The sequence below is a fragment of the Eupeodes corollae genome, chromosome 1 (assembly GCF_945859685.1).
Source record: "Eupeodes corollae chromosome 1, idEupCoro1.1, whole genome shotgun sequence".
Lineage (NCBI taxonomy): Eukaryota > Metazoa > Arthropoda > Insecta > Diptera > Syrphidae > Eupeodes > Eupeodes corollae.
In genome coordinates, this window is record NC_079147.1 from 104,260,353 (window position 1) to 104,277,898 (window position 17,546).

Here is a 17,546-nt window from a genome sequence, read left to right on the forward strand (position 1 = left end):
CAAATCTGAAACAAAACAAAAGATCAACCTAGCCAGCGCGAGGCGAGGTGCACCTAACCTTTTATCAAAAAGTTTTAAAAAATTATTCAAAATAGAAAACCAAAGAAAAACAAAGAACTAAAAAACGATACACATCCAAAGTCAAAGCCTCACAGCCCACACCACACCACACCAAGCCACGGCTAGGCCACACGAGCTCGATGAAGGCGGCGATGATGATGATGGGATTATGGAAGAAAAGCTCCGGCGAAAATACTACAACCTAGGATCGTGCAGAGATTCAAGCGCCGCTTTCCACTTGTTCCCGGCGTATTCACGGTATCACAATCACAGTCACCGCCACAGCCACAAGAAAAAAATAGTAGTAAAAACAGATACACGGATTACGACGCACGTCGCACCGCACCGCAACGACGAAGTACTCGGTGGGTTGGAGATGTAGGGGACCCCGGCGGAGCGGAGGGGCCTAGATTGATGGCCCACACGACAAAACACACAGCGCAGCACTGCCCCACCGGTACCGACTTTTCAAATTGGTTTTCGGCAAAACTTTCAGTCCGCGATTAGGTGCGACACAAAACGGTTGCTTTTAAAATTGCCTCCAGTGCGGCGCATAGCTACTCTACTCTAGCTTTACTAAAGCAAACCAAACCCTACATTGTTCCTCATTGCATTTGAACTTAAGTACCTATACCTAACCTATGTACATCCAATTTCATATCATCACCGAGACAAGATAGGTACGAGTAATTCTATCTGCTGTTCAAAACATAAAGTATCTAAATCTAAATTGAACGCGACACTGACGAGAGAGGCCAATAATTTCACTCTGTTGTCTATTCACGGGGAATCTTTCCTTTGCGGATTTCGGTTTTAATGTAAAACGGATGTAAGAATTTGAATTGAATATCGAATAGTTTGGATTCCGATCGATTTAATTTTTGAGCGTTTGTCTTTCTGTCTATTGTGAACCTGTCCACGCAGCGTCTCGTTCGTCTTCGCAGGACTGTCCATGGAAAAGTGATCGTGGCTCTGGCCGATCAAGAAAATTAGTTTTTTAATTTCCGATCGGAATTTCCAATAGAACGCGATAAAGGAGCGGAATTTAAGTGATGATCGTTTGAAGACAGGATCCTAGATTGAATTAACGAAATCAAGTTACGATCATTTCCCCGAGAACCTAAATTAACCTGAGTGAATGAAAACTTAAACTTATTGTTATAAATTCGAGATCGAAAGTGAATTTAAGTAAATTTGTTTTTATTTCGCTTTTTAAATTCGCTAAGATTGGAATATCGAATAACTTCGAGTAGGAATTAATTGAACATCACTGAACACACTTGTTGCATTTAACGGTAAGTAAAACTTGTATTTTTGTTTTATTGTGCATTTTATGGAGAGATTTCCTTTTCCTTTCGATCAGAACATAAGCGTGTTTTATATTTATTTATTATTTTTATTTTATTTTGCGTCTAAGCGTGATTCTACACCGCAACGCTGCAAATAGTGCTAACAATAGGCTGCTGGAAATAGAGATTAATTTAAAAATCAAACAAATTTATTGTGAATGGGTATTTTTTATTTTGGAGGGGCTCCATTATTGTTATAAAAATGTATAGGCATGTTGAAGTCTATAGTGAAACGGAAGATAAGTATGATTTAAATACGTTTGATTTGAGACGAGTTGTCATTCAAGACATGTTGACAAATCTAAACATAGTTATTATTTAGGAAAGTTTTCAAACGTTAGGAACTTTATTAAATAGCATAGTTTGTATGTTTTTGTTCTTGAGATATGGAAGAACATCATTAGAAACTTTACAAACTCTAGAAAATGTTTATAAGTATAAACATAAATTAGAACACTTTAAAGATTCCTTTAAAAATATTATAAAGTTCCTAAGTCGGTTGCCTTTTTATTCTCAGCTCAAAAGGTGAAGTGACGAGTCGTTTCTGGGAATTTTTAAGAAGAACGAATTTAATATTTTAAAATAATATTGAATGAGAACCGTTTTGTGTAGAAATGTGAAATCTGATCTTAAGATAGAATTCTGTCTCGCTTTTCATCGAGACATTTAAAGCTTTAACAAATTAGTTAAAATAACTTTTTTTTGTTAATTTCCCATTGGAAGTTATTGATATTGGTCTGATTTGTCATTGACATTTCTCGACGTTTCAAGGTCCCTAGAACCCAAATAAAAGATCTTTAGAGAGATGCATGTGCGCGTGTAAGTACGTTCGTATGTCCGTATGTTCGGGAAGCTTTGTTTGTCATCCATATCTCATTGGGATATTGACTTCAAATAAATTTTGTTTTACAGATAATAATGCAGAAAGGACTTTCAAAAAATTTTGTTTAACCCAGAATATCTCACGAACTAATAACGCTAGCAATTTCAATTAAATTTTATATTTTATATTGTGATGTAATTATGTGATGCCAAACTGATATAATTTTGATAAACCAACAAAATAATTGTCACCTTGAAAAATAATTGTATGTAACGAAGAATAACATCTTTCACACCTGTTAAAATTTTGTGAATAATCCAATGAACAGTTTTTTTTACAAAGAATAAAAATCTAAAAAAAAATTACTAAAAATTGGTAAAAATTGATTTCGGCTGGAAGATATTGTTTTTTACATTCAGTAAAATTTTGCCAACAATTCAAGGGTCAGATTTTTCGTACAAATTAAAATCTACAAAAAAAATTATACGTAAAATTGTTAAAAATTAGGATTTGGTTCTCGATTTTTCGTGAATAAATAAAGATATTGCGTCAAAATTAATTTTCATTTTGTGCAAAATTTTGCTGTTAACGTAAGATAATTGCCTTAGAAAGTCCAATCTGTATTTTTTTGTACAGATAGATGATAGATAGTTTAGATTAATTCTTTATTGTACCAAAAATGGTTTACAAATTTTATTAGTTAAGAATAAGAGCATGGCTTTTCTGCCAATTTTGAAATGATTTGAAACACAAAAGTATTAACAATTTTGAATAAAGAAAAAAATTTTTCAATTTTAAAGTGATTTGGAACACAAACAAAAATTCAATTTTTAAATGATTTGAAACACAAAAAATAGGAAACATTAATAATATGAAGTAAGTGGATTTTTAAGGGATTTTAATATCGAGACTGTTGCGGAAGGTTAATAATTATAAAAAGTACACCATACTATTCCTCGGTTTAATATTTCGTAAAGCCTGCTTGGAGAAATGTAGAAATGTATTGCAAAGCCAACAAATTTGGGGTAAATATGCCCGATGGGGCATAAATTTTAAGTTAAGAACTTCAACATTTGCTCTAAATATGTAGCATATAATTTCAGCCAAGTATTCATTACCAAAATATTTAAATTCTGAAGAGATTTGGTGATTGAGATTCTTATAAGTGCTCCTAGATGTTGAATTCGCTCTGGATAGATGTTGGTTATAAATCTTTTCGTCTATTTTCGCAGTAACCTCCGCAAACATACCCTGCCATTCATCAACATTTGACTCCAATAATGATAGATGACCTGCATGAGAATGAGCTAGTTCATTCCAGTCCTTGAATGGAGAAGCGTTAGTTTGCAACAGTCTTGCCATTATAGACTTGTGAAGACTTGTGCCATTTCTTCCCATGACCCTTATCAAATAATCATAGTTGGCTTTTAGATTTCTTAGAGGCATTTTACCAGATTCCACATAGATAGCAAAGTTAGGCGTTGAGTTAAGTAGTCTCAATAATCGTTTGAAGAAATATCTCTGCACCGATTCAAACGTCTCGAGATCTATATAGAAAACCTGGTCACCATCGAACATACAAGTGTTGAGCGTTGCATAAAAAACACGGTATTTTGACGCGAGATCGATATCTTGGTTTGGAAAGAACCTAGTCCACATCATACTCAAGGCCAGTTTGGCTTCATTACTTTTTTGTTTGGCATGTTTGGAAAAATTGAGATTGTGTGTAATCTAAACACCCAGGTACTTAAATTCTTACACAACGTAGTCTTCCCCTTTCACGTGCTTCAAAAATCATCACCTTATTGTCTTTCTTGAGAAAGGGTTTTCAGCGAGTAGTACTAAGTAATCAGCATATAACAGAACTTTAATTTGTATATCAGGAAACGATATCCCTCCTGGAAGTATATCACAAATGTTGAAGCAAAAAGTAATGGGCTTAAAACACAGCCCTGTGGAACACATGCACTTGTTTCAAACAATTCTGAGAAGTCCGTTCCATCCCATACAGATGCACTAGAGACTAGATGAAGCAAGAAATTTAGAGTACATGGTCAAAAGTTTACGGGAAATTCCTACCGTTGAAAGCTTGTACAGCAAAGCCTGTCAGTTAACTTGATTTCTTTTTATCAATGTATTTTCTAGCAATGCTTGTCAAACCAAATATTTGATCCATGGTTGTGAAGCCCGACCGAAAACTAACTTGGAAAATACTTAAAAGGTTTTTTTCTTCAATCCATTTGGTAAGCCTTTTGTATAAAATCGAAGTAAGAATCTTCCTCAAAGTGCTTAAAATAGAAGAAATTCCTTTGTAGTTTTTCGGTATGGTGACATTACCGCTCTTGTGAATTGCAAAAAATAACTGCTTTGTTTAGGTTGTGTGGCACATACGAATCGCTGTATAATATGTTGAGGTATGATAGAAGGTAATTGTGGGATTGAACTGTGCTATTTTTGTAGAATTCTACTGGAGTTCCACCTATGCCAGGAGCTTTATTGTTTTTCATCTTATGGAGTGAAGAATCGAGTTCAGCCAAAGATATTGGACACTCCAAGTCAACAACTACAACGTTCAACACATTCAAGATTTCGTTAACATCAACAGAATTTGAAATTAAACTTATTTTATCATATTCGAAATATTGTTGGTTGTTAAAAGTTAATTAATATATTTTAAAAATAACATTCGCAGATAATCCTGCCGATTACAAAATCGCCGATGGATGGATTCCCAATTTTTTTGATATATTTACTCCGGTTGGTCAAATTGGCATTTTATTCCCTCCCTTAGATTCCATCTATCTTTAGATTTCATATTTGGTGTGAATAGGTGTGTTCGCTAAGAGCTGAAGTTAAACTGGAGAACATTTTTCCAAAAAATGTTTTTGTCTGTTTTAAAGACCTTGGAATACATTCCACGTTAAGCTATCACTCTAGTTTTTTCGGGGGTTTGATATTGTCAAGAATACGGTTCCTTCATTCTTGTATAAAAAATAGGCAAGAATTTAGCTTTTTTGTAGAAAAAGGTTTAGAGTTATGTTTTTAAAATGGTTCCAGGCAAGTCGCCGGCGGGGGCTGGTTTGAATAAATTCCAGCCGAGAATTATTATTTGGGTAATAAATTTGCACGATTTCAAAATGACCATTTGAGGTAAGTCCATTTACTTTAAAAAAACAAACCAAAATGAGCATACAAGAAGTGACCGCTGTCGAAATGACCAATTTCGAAAAAAAATATTGCCAGATTGAAAACCACACATCTAATAAAAGACAGATACAAAAAAATTACCTCGGACATCCTGATCTCTAGCTTCATTTTCATTTTAACCTTTTAATTTTATGTTAGTTAATGAAAATAAAATATACTTAAATATTGTATTACAATTGGAGATCCGTAATTTATATTACGATTTTTGAGGTTTTGTAAGTTCATGACGTAGTTTTTTTTTTATTTCATCCGTAATAGATGATTTTAACCTCTATGGTATGCTCCCTAACATTTATCTTACTAACATGCTCAGAATCTTATGTCAACCTATAGTTCTAAAAGAACTTTGCTGAGATCACTTACCAGTCGCATTAGGGGTTTTCGGGTCAAAGTTTTGTCAATTAAAGGAATTTTTTGATTTCAAACCGTTCTGAAATATTACAAAAATCATTAAAAAAAGCAAACTAATATTCCTGCTCCCAGAAGTGACAACACTATTCAATTATCGAACTTAGAAAAAGCGAATGCTTTTTACTCCAGTCTCTTGAATCTAAATAACTGATTGTTGAATTTCTTCTGTATATTGAAAATAGCATTATTGGACAAAGGAATGATTTTATTTCCAAAAAAGATATTCGTGATGTTTTCATAAATTTGAATGCAAGAAAATTTGTGAGATTTGAAACTATAAAAATATTTATTTAAAAAATTTCTCAAAGAGTGGAGTAAGGTTCCTGAAGCAATTATTTAACAGTTGTTTAAGATTTACTTATTTCCCTTCAACATGGGAAAAAGATAAAATTATTCCTTTATTAAAACCTGCTTGCGAGCCCACTCACTATAGAGCAATAAGTTTATTAAGTTCACTCATAAATCAAAATAACCTACTGCTTCCCGAACAGTTTGGCCTTAAAGCTTTTCACAGTGCTGTTCAACAAATTAACAGAACAATTTAATATGTTTAAAATAACTTAAGCTGTGGAAAAAGTACCGGTTTGGCACTTTTAGATATTGAAAACGCATTTGACTCCGTCTGGCATAAAGGACTCATCGAGAGTCGAGTCTCAAGTTTCTGTGAACAATGAGCTTTCCGACTTATTTCATATAAACGCATTTGTACCTCAAGGGTCTGTTCTTGGGCCAATTTTATACATACTATATAAATACGATTTCCCGAATTTAAGGTATTGTGAAAAGGGTATTTTTGCCGCTGAAACCTGCATTTACGTATCAGATTCGCTTGGTTCCGTTATTGAAACGAAGCTGCAATACGATCTAAATGTAAATAATTCATAGTACCTCGGGCTGTTCCTTGACTCTAAACTTACCTTTAAATTCCATGTACGTGAAATTGTAAATAAAATCAACGTTACAATAAAAACGCTTTATCTTTTTTAAAAATCGAAGATCCAAACTAAGTATTGAAAATAAAATACTTATATTTAAATCCATATTTCAAGCAATTATGATTTATGGTTCTCCAGTATGGGGTAAATGTGCAAAAACACGTATAAAAATTGCAAATAGTTAAAAACATAATTTCAAAAATGAGGCTCAACTTGCCCTGGCACTTCTCAACGCAAGAACTTTATTCTGTTACAATTACTGAGCTAGTCCAAGATAGAATTTCAAAATAAATGTAAAGTATATTCTTTCATGCAAAAAAATCAGAAATATTTTTAATTTCTAATCTCGATTTTAGTTAATTTCTTTAAATAAAAAAAGAAAAAAGAGGCTGGGATGCGACCCACACTGATAACTTCCCATCCCGTCTGTCGATTTGTCTTGCTTAAAAGTTTGTTTGCGTACTATTTTTTATGAATAAACGTACTGTTTTATATAAAAATAACTAAATATCGAAAACAATATTTTCTGTAAAATAAAATAAGTTTGAAGCCAATATTTTTAATTTATGAAAACCTATTTGAGTCGAAAGTAAATTTTTGTTTTTTTTTTTTAGAGTTTTATTTTTTGTAAAAAAAACTGTCCATTCAATTTTTTTTCAAAATTTTATCGAATGTTGAAAACAATATTTCCTATAAGATAAAATTAGTTTGAAGCCAATATTTCAAAGTTTTGAAAAGATATTTAAGTCGAAAATCAATTTTTACCAACTTTTATACATTTTTTTTAGGGTTTTATTTTTTGTAAAAAAAACTGTCAATTAGATTTTCCTCAAAATTTGTCCTAATGTTGACAAAAATTTTTCTTATAAGTAAAAATTAGTAAGAAGCTATTATCTTAAATTTTTGAAAAGATATTTGAGTCGAAAATCATTTTTTACCAACTTTGGTTAATTTTTTATTTCGGTTTTTAATTTTTTTGTACAAAAACTGTCAATTCGTTTTTTTTTTCAAAATTTTACTGAATGTTGACAATAATATTTTTTAAAAGGAAAAAGTAAATAAATGAAAGCTAAGTTTTGAAAAGCTATTAAGTCGAAAATCAAGTTTTATTAATTTTTTTAGGTTTTTATTTCTTGTAAAAAAACCATCTGTTCGATTTTTCTCAAAATTTTACTAAATGTTAAAAACAATATTTTTTATAAGATAAAATAAGATTGAAGCAAAAATTTCAAGTTTTTGAAAAGATATTTGAATCGATATTCAATTTTTACCGATTTTGAGTAATGTTTTTTTTTTTTAATTTTTATTTTTTATAAAAAAAATGTCAATTCGATTTTTCTTAAAATTTTATCAGATGTCAAAAACATTATTCTTTGTTGCAGAAAATTGTTTTAGAGATGAAATCATATTTCAGTCGTAAAATTTTGGAGGTGACAAATTTTGTTTTTCAGTTTTATTGATTTATAAAAAAAACCGTTATATTGATTTTTTTTTCAAAAAATATACCTGTTTGGTATCACGTTACAATATATTATATAAAATTTAATTCAAGTCTCTAGCGTTTTTGGTTCGTAAGATATTTAGGGTTAACCAAAATATTCACCTTTTTTTCAAACAATTTTCTTGAGAGCCCTTTCTGCATCTTTCTGCCTTATTATCTGTATAACAGAATTTATTTGAAGTTGATATCTCTTCTTGTTCTTGAACTATGGAGGACGAAAATTGCAATAACTTCCTATGGGAAGTTAATAAATAATAATAATTAAAATAAGAGTATACATGAAAAAAAACTTATTAGTTGTTGGCCTTCATAAGCCTTAATTTTTTCTATTAAAAATTCTTCATCCACATTATAGATTGAAAACCATTTGAAAATAATATTGAAAATGGGTATTTTTGATTTTAGGTATCGATCTTAAATTGAATCCCAGTTTTGGCGTCGAATCAGTGACTAAAAATTTATAAATAAAACACATTTTTAAAATAATTAAAGCATAACATTCAAAATTTGACCGAATAGTGAAATTATAAAGATGATTTTTTAATTTGAAACAACAAAATCCTTTGGGCTTATGTTTTTTGAGCAATTGACTTTCTATTCCAAAACCTATCACAACTGCACTACTGGGTGGTGCAAACTTGGTCGTGTATCCAAAAAGTCTATTTAAAAATATTTCCTTTTTTAAGATCCAAAAATTTACTTGCATAAAAATGTAAATGACATTAGATTTCTCAAAAAATCCTTAATTTTTCAAATTTTTTTTATGTATTTAAAAATCATTAGAGCGCTTTTTATTTTAATTTATTTTTTTATGTAATACATTTTTTTAGTTTAATTTTGAAAATGTTTTTAGTATGTATACGTTTTGCATTTCAATTTCTTAAAACACTATGACCTATTTTTATGATATATATTTTTAAAAATAAAAGCAATGAAATGTTTGGTTTTTAAATATTATTGAAACAGCATATAAGCTTTTGCAGAAAAAAATATTAAAATAGGTTAATTAATTCTTAATGCTTAGAACTTATAAACAAAATAACAATTCTCTTAGACCAAAAGAAATTCATTGTTTTTTGATTGAAATAAGCCAAATTAAGAACAAATTTTTTAGAGAAAATGTAAAAAAAATGTATCGGTTTGTTTTTAAGAAAATTCGAATTTTCAATTTTTACTAAAATATTTTCATTGGGACTACTGGTATTTTTACTCTTTAAAAAAATGAAAAAAAAAAATGTTTGTCGCGAATCGGCTTGAAACCTTAATTTTCAAATTTAAAGTCATCGACCCAATAATTTGTAGGGGCTAGGAGAGACATACAGAGGGACGGAATCGTTATACCCATCGTAATGTTCTGTTTGATTAAAGTCTCGAGTTCGAAATTTTTTATGAATGCTTAACTTGCCATATAGTTCTTATAAGTCGCTTTTACAGATCTTTTTTATTAACTTCGGGTTTATAAGAGTTAAACAAATTTATGTCTAATAATAGCAAGCACATCTTTTTCCCTAATATAAGCAATTCCCTTAAATTAAAGCCATGTTCATAAAATAAATGGGAAACTACGTTTGTTGAAATTCTAACATGAGTACCTCTAAAAATAAGGAAATGAATAGAAGTCCTAAGACCTTGTCAATTTATGGTACCTACAATTTTCTAAAATACACACGTGTACAGTATAATGTTAAATTACATGCAAATATATGTACATAGATATGTTTTAAGATAAAAGAAAATATTTTACCAAGTGTAAATAATATCTTCCAGAAATAACTTCAATTGACATTAAGAACTGTTTCAAGAGCAATTTGTGACACTTGAATCTGAATAATTGGTCAATCTTGAATGTACTTACAATTTAGGACGAGTATTGGTATCTTTAAAATTCGATTAATTTCAAAACGTTTTTTAAATAAGTTTCATAAAATTTTCCGATTGAAGGAAAAACTATATTAACTAATAGATTTTAAATGGTCCAATCTCAACAATGATTTTGAAATACATATTTGATAAAACTCATTCGTAACGTCAGCTGTGATTCAGCAACATCAACAAGACCGTGTTCATGCAATTAAATCGTGGGTTTTAATTTTATTATGTGAATTGTGACACATGTTTGTATTTTGAATAGGAACCAACTTGGCACAATTTTATTTTAATTCATTTCTTTGTAGATGCAAACTTTAAGTTGATAATTCAAATGTGTTGTGGTTTTTATTCTTGAAAATAGGAGAAGAAGAAGAATCTTTTCAATATGCAATTAAATTATGGGAAGTCGGGGTTCTTATAACACAAATTAAAAAAACATACTGAAAGCAGCATCTTGGTTTATTTGAAAACATGTGAATAATAATTACCTATTATTTATTATTTCTTAAGCTCGTTCAACAGATATTTACAAAATTTAGAAAAATTTTAATTGATTTTATTTTTCATGTTTCAATAAATACAAAAATTAATTTTAGAGATGATTAATTTTTACTATAAGGTTATTGTTCAATAGCTTTTAAAGATAATGGGGCATAATTTGGTACAAACTTTATTTTTTGTGGAATGAGAAATTATATCCCGAATATGGTAAAATCTATCAAACCGATGGTTTGATACCATCTGTAACGAGGTTATTAGATCAAAGATGTAAGTTTTCGAATATACCAAGCCAAACCCACTGAGAAAACCGGGATAAGTTCAATAGAAAGACCTGTAACGGATATACATATTCGACGCATGAAATTTTTGCTTGACCAGAATACTGCATTGTCCCAAAGGTAGTAAAAATGTTCGCACTCGGTGAGTTTCTGGAGTAATTAAAGATTCACAAATCTTCTGGCCGGGAAAGTATCCCTGCTATTGTTCTGAAGAGGTGTTCTTCTTCACTTTTCCATATCTTCTACTGCATTGGTCTCTTTCCGAGTGGATAAAAAACAACTCTTGTCCAGCCTGTCCCTAAAAATGGCGAATGCTTCTCACTCTCTAATTATCGAATTGCACTAATTTACCTTTCGGACCGTTCAATTCAAGTAGTATTGGACTGGTTCAAATCTTCAAATCTGATATCCACAAAATAAACGCTGGTGTGCCACAGGGCTCCGTTTTGTCTCCAATGCTCTTCCTTATTTTACTGAATGATCTTTTGTCTGAAACTTCTAACCCATTAAATTATTTGACTGTACCCTCGTCTTTTTATATTCCTTTTTAGATTCTCATCCATGTTGATCGGATGTTGACTATCAACGGCAGAGTAAGATAAGCTCATTAAATTGTGATCTTGATAGCGTTGTCCAATGGGAAATAAAAATTGTGTAGAATTTAAGCGTAGCCCTTCCCAATGCCACTATCCATGGGTGGCATTTGCGTCGAGGAAACTGAACTGCTTTCAGTTTTAGGTATGTGCAATACAAACTATCTCTTGCGGTGTGATCACCAAAAGTCGCCCAAAACGCTGCTAATTGTTCAGTTTTTCTCCATAGATGCAAGAAGTTGCATACCCTTTATTATCTGGCTATAATTTGTAAAGCCTTTATTCGTCCAAAACTTGAGTCCAGCTCCCATAGCTCCTATAACCCACTTTAGTCTCTTGGACAGAATTAAAAAGAGAGCTCTAAAAATGATAGGGGGCCGTTGTCTATCTGAAACTTTTATATCTCTTAAGCACCGTGCTTAAGGTTTTATGTCTGTCATTATTTTATCGCTATTTTCATAAACCCTCAAACAATTCAACCGTAGTGCCAGTTTTTCTATAAATGCCCAAAAGTTTACCCTTAAGCTCAATTTTGGAGGAACTTTTAAGAACAGGGATTCTTTCTTTAGCCGCACTACAAGAATGTGAAATGCTTTATCAGGCTCAATATTTACCACTCATAACAATGTGCAGACATTCAAAACCAATATGCATCGGATTCTCCTGGAGTTCTACTTAACATGGCTAGGAAATTGAGTATGAGTAAGGGCTGTGTTTATTTTACAGATAAACCTAAAACTAGTGATAAAAAAATCACGACTTTACTGGCGAAAAATGTGAAACGATTAAGAAAATTAACAGAGCCATTTAATCAAGTTACTAGGCTAAAAAGATTTGAATTGCCTAATGCAAAATTTTAAACGAGTAAGTAAAATTGTTAAAACTATTAACCAGGTGGAACCAGGTGACACTACGTGTCAGGTCACAAGAAACATCTGGCCAACACTGGATTTAAAACGTTCAAGGTGCTTGCTCTCTCTAAGCAGATCGCATATAAGCTCGATAATAGGTGTCATAACCGGACACTGTCTAATAGGAAAGCACTCCACGAGACTAGGCGTATTCTCAAATGACTTTGGCAGGAGCTGTTTGGACGAGGAAGAGGAGGAAACTGTTCTTCATCTTCTTTGTACATACCTTGCTCTGGCTCGAAAACGCAAGGATTACCTAGGAGAATTCTTCTTTAACTATCTTTATTCTAAACGACCTAAATCATATCAGCATAATCAGCCTCTCACGTTTCGTAAGGGACTCAAACTGCTTCCATTGGGTTAAGGAGTAAGCCTCAAGATTCATGTGGTATCACAATGGGCCAAATAAACTGGCCTAAGTGTGTCCGCTTCCATCTTGGACAGCCACTTCAACCTAACCTAACATAACCTAACATCTTTCTATCTTTAAAGTTAAAATTACTGAATGGCTACTTTAACTTTTGGCAAATTGCTGAACCCATATGACATCTGAACAATTATTCTTATAAGAGCAGTGTGTGAAATTTTTCAATCAAAAGTTGGAAATTCTAATTATTGGCTGCCTTCAATTTCAGACAGAAAGGGGATCCGGATATAACAGCTAATCAAAAATAGCTGAGATGCCAAAAAAGGAATCCAAGGGTATCTAAGAATTGTTGGGGTATGTGTAGGTATCTGACAGAAAAGCTGATTCAACACATGGGTGAATTTCAAGCAACTTGAAATTTGATTTCAGCTTTTTGAATTTTTTGCTAAGCAAAAAGATACAAAATGTAAGTTGAAGTTGTATTTTTTGAGGATGTTCTGTCCATAATAGACGATGGAGAAGTTTTAATATTAGTAATTATGATCAATTTTGACTTTAAAGCTTAAATGTTTCTCTGCTTTTTGTGAACAGCTGAAAGTTGTTTTTATTATTTTGTATCCATCTCGTTCAACAAGGTACGCCTATCCAAGATATTATCCAACACGAGATTTAACGCAGCAATTAGGTCGGTTTTTTTTTTTATTTTCACGAACTGTCATTTTTAGACATGTTTGTATGCTGGTTTTTTAATTAAAAATAACTAACAATTTACTAGTTACCAAAACAAAAAGAAAGGTTTAAAACTTTGATTAATATTTATCTATAATTTACTAACTAGTAAATTGTTAAACCCTTAACAATAGGTTGTTTAAAATCTTACTTCACTATTTCTTAAAATTTCAAAGAATGTTGAACATAAAATGGCTGTTTTAACTTTAAGTAATTTTCTTAATACATATGACATGTGAGTTTATGACATTTGAAATAAATAGGTCAGTTCTGTTAATTTAGATTTATTTGCAATTTTTTAACGAACTGTCACTGTTTAGACCTGTTCAGCTGCATCATTTTTAATAAAATAAATTAAATTGGGTGCCGCAACAGTCCGTTGGTAACTAGCGCCTAGTTGGTAACTTTTTCATGACAAGAATTACTCTTGAAGGATTTGTCAATTCCTCGCAAGAGGCAGTACCTGCGAAAATTATTTTTTTTTTCAAATTAAGGTGGCACAGGCAGGGATTGAACCCAAGACTTCTTGCATGACTGTCCAACGTACTGACCATCATGCCACGGGTACTACCATCATTTTTAATAGTTTTTTTAGACGTTCGGTTTTAATGTGATAAACATTTTTTTGGAGTTCGTCTTTTTGACAGCTGTCACTTGACTCGGTTTGCCTTAACGATTAGACTAACTGCTAAACAGCGTTTGAAAAAAGTTCAATTGTTTAACCAAAATAATGGTTCGGTCTACGCGACTCACCGAAACAATCAATTAAAAACATAATGGCATAACCTTTTATTTATAATAAGGCTTCAGTCTTGGGTACAATATTATATTATATGAGTTTTGCTTCTTAAACACCACCAGTCTAAAAAAAACACCCTCTTCGTTTTAATGTTAAAGATTGTTAAGTCATTGTTCCCTTTAAAATTTGATTCTGCAAACTTGACATAGTGGGGAATTGGTAACAATTAAAAAAATTAACAACAAAATTCTAAAAATAAACAATTGTATAGCTCCAATTTCTTGAGATCTAATAAAATGGTTTGAGCTTCGGGATCTTTTTGTTCTACATACAATAAGATTGTTAACTCATAACATCTGGCAAAATAAAAACGATTTTTTACACAAACCTAAAACATTCAAGAACTCAAAGATAAAACAAATTGATGGTAATTGTTTTAAGGCACGAATAACAATATTGACATTTTTTTTATTTGAACTTTAATGACGTCGTTAGTAACAGGTAAAATTAAACATTAAATAGTTTTTGATTTTGTAAAAAATAATACATATGTACATGCTTTTTGTATAAACAAACTTAAATTAATTCTTTTCATAGGTACCAATAGAAAATTAACAATGTGGGTCGTACTTCAATCCCTTTTGTCAATTTGTACTTAATTTATATATAGAAGAGATAGCACATCTAAAGTAAGGGAAGAGCCCCCATATTAGTCAAATTGTCAGCCCTGATTATGACAGAAGTCACGGCCTATTCAAAAAAAAGTTATTATAGGTATATTATTTTTAAATGTCAAATATTTACAGTTAATATATTGTCAACTGGATTAATTTACTTAGAATCGAATTTCCGTGACAATATTGACAGAGGCGTCATTGGGCAGTTTCAGGCCACATAAGTGACTTCATTACCAGCCAAATGCATTCTTTGAACGTAAATTTTGACAAAGGCAAGTCGGAGACTGATGCCTCTGTAGTGGACTCATTTTAGAGGGTCTCCATTTTTATGTATTGGGCAAACTATGCTGAGATTCCACTCATCGGGCATACTTTCTTCCGACCATATTTTGCAGGTGAGTTGGTGCATGCTCCCTACCAAGTCATCGCCAGCTGCTTTAAATAGTTCAGCAGCTCTGCCGTCAGCTCCAGCAGCATAGTTTATCTTCAGTTTAGATATATGTATATATCTTCACTTCGTCGAGGTCAGGTAGGCGGAATTGTTGATATGCGTTGCCTAGGTTGAGTGGTTCTATCTCCCTTACAGCGAAATTTGGTACGTCATCGCCGTTATATAAAATGGAGAAGTGGTCTTTCCATATTCTCAGAATCGACTGCGGTTCTACTACGATGTTCCACTAATAGTCTTTACAGGCTTCGGTTCGTGGCTGGTACCCTTGGGAGGTTTTTTTTACCTTTTGGTAAAATTTACGAACCTCATTCCTGTTGTGACATCCCTCTATATCCTCGATCACACGCTTCTCATGCTCTCTTTTTTTCCATCTAAGAAGCCGGTGTTCCTCTCTCCTCTTATGCTCGTAGAGCTAGCGAGCAGCTCTGGTCCTTTTGTGCAGCGCCGTTTTGTATGCCTGTTGTTTCGCTGCGTGCGCTTGCCGGCATTCATCGTCAAACCAGGGGTTTCGCTGTGGTGGCCGTGTGAAACCTAGCACTCCAGAGGTCGCAAGTTTTCAATGCTTAATGCAGGCAGCATAGGACTCCTTAAGAGGTTACTAGAGACTCGATAGAAAAGGAACTTGGCAGCCTCTTGCGATTGTAGCCGTCTAACGTCGAAACTCCCACAGTACTTCCTTGTTTTAGCTTGGACTGGGATGTCTGTAGCCGTACCTTGGCTTCAACGAGATAGTGCTCCGAGTCAATGTTGGCCACATGGAATGTTCGGAAATTCTGTATACTAGAGAAGTGTTGATTGATTAGGAGAGTTACATGACCCCTTTTGGATATTAAGATGTGTGAACTGCGTACTAGCTACCAGAACGTCTCGTCCCGCAGCGAAATCGATCAGCCTGAATCCGTTGTCGGAGGTGGTGTCGTGCAGGCTGTATCTCCCGATTGTGCTACCAAAAATGTCTTCTCTTCCTAGATTGGTGTTAAAATCTCCTAAAACAAATGTCATAGCCAAGGCCCTGTTCATATGTCTTGTCTAAGAGCTCAAAGAATATGTCTTTGGTGTCTTCATCATTCTCCTCTGTTGGGGCATGTGCGCATATTAGGCTTATGTTGGCGAATTTAGCCTTGATGCGGATTGTTGTGATGTGCTCGCTCACAGGGTTGAAACTCAAGACTTTTTGTCTAAATCTAGTTCCAACAAAAAATCGACGCTGTCTTTGTTCTCGGTAGCAGTCGCCGTTTTATACATCGCAGTCTTTTATTTTGCGTTTGCCTGGTCCATCCCATCGCACTTCTTGGATGGCGGTAATATTTGCCTTGCAGCAGTTTAGGGCTTCCGCTAATTGTTCGGCAGCAAGTGGTCTGTTAAGTGACCTAGCGTTCCTCGTACAGATCCGAAGTTCGTTGTCCTTATTTCGTTTGCGTGGGTTGTCAACAGTAAATCCGTCTGTAGCCGAGGCTTGTTGGTGCTACGCAGCTAAGGTATTTTGTACGTCAGGAAGTCACCCCGACGGCACAACCCCCAACCTGGAGGGCCAGATGCTTAGTATAACTCAAAGGACGGGGAGCCGGATAAACCGCTTCTTATAGGCCTGGGCTCCGAATAAGTCGAAGAAGCCTTATAAGTTGTTCACTTAGTAGTTCAACATTACTGGAACTTTAGACGCCGCCGTTGATTCCATCTCGAGAATTCGTCCGATGCCGTCTGGATAAGGAGAGGTGTCTTAGTGGAAACACCTCTCCTCATCTCTTGGGTGCTTCCCCCAACAACTTTTCACTGGGGTTGGAACTCAATCTGCAGTTGAGGAACGAGGCACCCGATGTTCACCACGGGTAAGTGAAAGTAGGAGTTGATATACAGAGGTGGGTTTTGAGAGAAACATATGGACGCTTGTGTCCTTTTGAATGCACATGTCTATCATTTGAACATCATAAGCACTTTTCACTATGCTAAATTTTATCATTCTTCGAGAATCAGAGGTGTTTCGTATAAACGATACCAAACTCTGGAAAGTGGTTGGATAGTACTTCCCCGTACTTATGTTACAATACAATTTCAAAGAGAAGTGCTAGTTTAATTGTTATTTACATTCTTTTTGTATAAGAAAAAGGGTGGATACCACGCCCCAAAACGAAAATTTCAAAACTC

The 17,546-nt window shown here is 33.2% G+C and overlaps 1 protein-coding gene across 1 annotated transcript in view; it reads left to right on the forward strand.

Moving 5' to 3' along the window:
* The first annotated feature begins 539 nt into the window (after positions 1 to 539).
* The window catches only part of LOC129950385 (tetracycline resistance protein, class A), a 126,969-nt gene continuing 109,962 nt past the window's right edge, over positions 540 to 17,546 (forward strand). The window contains exon 1 of the mRNA XM_056062330.1: positions 540 to 1,355. The gene's annotated coding sequence lies outside the window, so the exon portion shown is untranslated. The remainder of the gene's footprint in view (positions 1,356 to 17,546) is intronic.